At 40.0% G+C, this 4,368-nt stretch overlaps 1 long non-coding RNA gene across 2 annotated transcripts in view; it reads left to right on the forward strand.

The window, feature by feature from the left end:
- Positions 1-4,368, forward strand: part of LOC128248180 (uncharacterized) — a 40,607-nt gene that overhangs the window by 1,189 nt on the left and 35,050 nt on the right. The window lies entirely within an intron of this gene.

Below are 4,368 nucleotides of genomic sequence, written 5' to 3' on the forward strand. Positions count from 1 at the left end.
ATAAAGTGAAGTATATTGCCACTTAAGTGTGGCTGACCCCTAGGGGTGGATGTTACTGTTGCTTTTAGCCCCAGGAGGACATCTCCTCCAGCTGGCTTATCGACACACTACTGTGTCCTGTTTGTTTTGCCAAGGGAAGTTATCCTTTCATCGTGATCTGTAGCACGAACGGGGTTGCTACTCATACGCTAATCTCTGACATTTTATGGTTTTGTGTTTTCACTGCACTGTGACTGCCGACCAACATACTTAGACGATACTATCATGATCCCCTAAGGCGGCGAGCTGGTAGGATCGTCAGCACGCCGGACAAAATGCTTAGCGGTATTTCGTCCGACTTCACATTCTGAGTTCAAATTCTACCAAGGTCACTTTGCCTTTCATCCTTTTGAGGTCGATTAGGCGCTCGGGCCAATGTAATCAACTTCCCCACTACCCCGAAATTGTTGGCCTTGTGCCAAAATTTAAAGCCAATATTTTGATGCCCTTATCACCTGACTTTGCTGTCTGTCCATTTATTCAACAATAACATCCGATTCTATATTCATAACATTTCTTTCCAATTTTCTTGTTTTCCAACATTATTAAAAATTCAAATCGTTCTTCATTAAGTAAAATTAAGATGAATAACCATACTTGAGAAAATGTTATGTATAATAAAACCTCCACAACATATTTTGTTTCGTTGAGAGATTTATTACAGTAAGAATAGTTACCGCCACCACCAACCCCTACAACACCATCCAAACAGCCAACCCCCTGCTACCTGAAATACTCTATAATATCACATACAGCATAATCTTACAAGCAGCTTTTCTTCTTTTATTCATGATTATTTTGTTACAAATTGTGAGTCTTTTACACTTTTTGTAAAGCAAGACATTGTCTTCTCTGCGAGGTAGCAGAATAAACTCTGACCTAATAACATTTACTCAGGGTCGATATTCGAAACTATATTTTTCAGTTAACCAAAAACCAGCAAACATCGACTGTGGAAAAGAAAATATGCTACTGCGTAGCGACAACAATGTTGATACGAACGGTAGCCTCGTCTGAAAGTCTTTTCGTTTTGTTTTGTTTTTACATGAGCATTGAAATTTAATATGACTGACATATTTAAACACTATTTAATTAACAAATTGCAATTTGTTAATTAGATAACGTTTTCTATAAATACGTGTTTAAAATATTTAAATGTACGATATATATTTTTTTTTATTAATTAACATTGAACAGCGAGTTGGTAGAATCGTTAGCACGCAAGGCGAAACGCTTAGCGGTATTTCGTCCGTCTTCAGGTTTTGAGTTCAAATTTCACCGAGGTCGACTTTTCTTTCCATCCTTTCAGGATCGATAAATTAAGTACCAGTCAAGTACTGGGTAGAAATTTCTGGCCTTGTGCCAAAATTTGAAATCATTATTTAGCTGGAATAAAGCGGCGAGCTGGCAGACTTGTTACCATGCCCGATAAAATGCTTAGCGTTAGTTCGTCTGTCTTTACGTTCTGAGTTTAAATTCCAACGAGGTCGACTTTGCGTTTCATTTTTTTAGGGTCGATAAAATAAAACACCTCTCTAGGACTGGGGAAACGGTATCAATTAACCCACTTCCCTCAAAATTGCTAGTCTGGTACCTAAATTAGACATGTACTAGTTGAGCACTGAGGGTCGGTGTAATCGACTCAACCCCTCCCCCAAATTGCAGGCCTTGTACTCAAAAAATCGAAACCCATATTTAGCTGAAGCAACTGAGTGACTCAAAGGCCGAGAGTTTCATGCGTTAGCACTTATCAAATTAATTACAGATCGAAAAATTGTAAATATATACATTGGTGATAATGGTGTTTCCCTGGATAGTTCTGCAAGAAATTATAGAAACAATTACAATATCACGTGAATAATTCATATTTTTCAAATAAGCTGACCAACAAAACTTGTCCGTACTTACACTCACACTCATAAATATATGATAGTTATATAACCGTGAAAGCCATTTGTTGTTGGCACTCCGTCGCTTACGACGTCGAAGGTTCCAGTTGATCCGATCAACGGAACAGCCTGCTCATGAAATTAACGTGCAAGTGGCTGAGCACTCCACAGACACTTGCACCCTTAACGTAGTTCTCGGGGATATTCAGCGTGACACAGTGTAACAAGGCTGACCCTTTGAATTACAGGCACAACAGAAACAGGAAGTAAGAATAAGAGAAATTTGTGGTGAAAGCGTACAACAGGGTTCGCCACCATTCCCTGCCGCAGCCTCGTGGAACTTTAGGTGTTTTCGCTCAATAAACACTCACAACGCCCGGTCTGGGAATCGAAACCGCGATCCTATGACCGCGAGTCCGCTGCCCTAACCACTGGGCCATTGCGCCTCCACTATGAAAGTCATATGACCATGTTAACTATCTATCATTCTCTCCGTTTCCTCTTTTCTGGTGTTTTATTTCCTTCCCACTTGCCCTTTATCATCTAATTCAACTTTTTACCTTCTTACACTCCATAGCTCACGCGTTAATGTTTAGTGCCAGGCCAACCGTAATCAAACGGAACCATTAGCCAAGATGTGGGCACAACGTTTTTAGCGTTATCTATAATTTAGCATTTATCTAATGTGACGCTTCTTGTTTTAGGCTATGAAATACTGTTATTACCAACTGGATGGTTGAGATAGCTGAATAAATTTACATAGACTGGGAGAAGATACAAGAGGGAAGAACAGCCGGCGTATGAAAGGCTAAACAGACGGCTAGAAGAGCATTTGCTGACATAGTAGTAGTGGTGAATAAATTTGGATGAGGATATTATGATTTTCATGCTAGATCACTGAACTCAACACGTTCTTTTCATTCCCTCTCTATTTATTTCCTCTTTTCTGTCGAAGAGCGTAGGCTCGAAACGTAAAAGATTTTCCATTTTTTCCCTAGCGTGAAACAAACACACTTGCCTGTTGTTGCTACATCTGTCTTCGTTTCGTCTTCGTTTTTCTATAAATTTGAACTATTATGACCTTGTAAATGGAGTGCAATATTATGAGTCGTCTTCAAGGCGGCGAACCGGGAGAATCGTTAGACGACGCCGGGAAAAATGCTTAGCAGCATTTTGTCTGTCTTTATGTTCTGAGTTCAAATTCTGCCGAGGTCGATTTTTGTCTTTCATCCTAAAATAAGTACCAGTGGCATACTAGGGTCGATGTAATTCACTGCCTTAAAATTACTGGCTTTTCTCCAAAAATTTGAAACCATTATTAAGCGTCGTCCAAGGGCGGAAGATTGGCAGAATTGTTAGAGCGTCGGACAAAATGATTTGCAGTTTCTCTTCCGACGCCGCCGAGATCAACTTTGCTTTTTATACCTCTGGGGTCGACAAAGTAAAACACCTGTTTATTAATGTTGGTGGGTGGATGATAGACAGATGAGGACAAATCAGGAGAATAGGGAGGGTGGTCATCCAGTTTAAAGCCACAGTCACACAGCAGCAGCCATTGAAACCAAGGACTTGGGTGTTTGGTCTCGATAGCCTTTCGTAACGGCCTCAGCAAGTTGTCATAATACTCTCCATTGATAATGGCGCCCTTTTGAAGATAATCAATAAAATTAATGCTTTTTGAATCCCAAAAAACTAGGGCCATCACCTATCCCGCAGATGAAACGATGTTTCCATTCTTTGGAGCAGGTGAGGAGAGGTGTTTCCACTACTTGGATTGTCTCTTTGTCTCTGGTTCAAAGCAATGAAGCCAACACTTATCCTAGTTTAGGAAACGTTCAAGGAAACTGGCTGGATCTGTCTGAAACAGTGTCAGATTTTCCCCATGATGTGAAGACGTAGCACCAACCATGTAGAAGGTTTCGTCATGTCAAGTTCATAGTGCAGAATATTCATAACAGGATAAGTTAATAACATTGGCCGTTTGATTTATAGTCAATCACCTGTCATCCATCACCATATGGTGAACACGTTCAATGTTTTTTCTCGGTGGTGGCAATTACAGGACATCCAGAGCTTAGGTCAACTTCAAGATTCTCCGTTCTTCTCCTAAATCCAGCTGCCCACTTTTGCACTGCTGATAAAACTGAAGCATCATCCCCTAATGTAGCAACCATATCAGTATGAATGTCCTTGGAGGCTAAACAGTTTCTTTATAGGTATTTGATAACACCACGAAACCAAATTTTGTCCATTTTCAAGAGAGGTCGCTACTAGTTAATTCTGAAGTCTTTTCTGAACAGTCAGATGTCAGTTCACCTGGAAAGAAACAATGCAGTTATTAATAAGAAGGGTTGAAATTAATGCATGAAAAATTTCACGCTTTTTACATCAGTCCTTCATAGTCAGCCCATAAACTTTTCAGTTTGCCCTTGTGTGTGTG

Source organism: Octopus bimaculoides, chromosome 6 (genome assembly GCF_001194135.2).
Source record: "Octopus bimaculoides isolate UCB-OBI-ISO-001 chromosome 6, ASM119413v2, whole genome shotgun sequence".
In the NCBI taxonomy this organism is placed as follows: domain Eukaryota; kingdom Metazoa; phylum Mollusca; class Cephalopoda; order Octopoda; family Octopodidae; genus Octopus; species Octopus bimaculoides.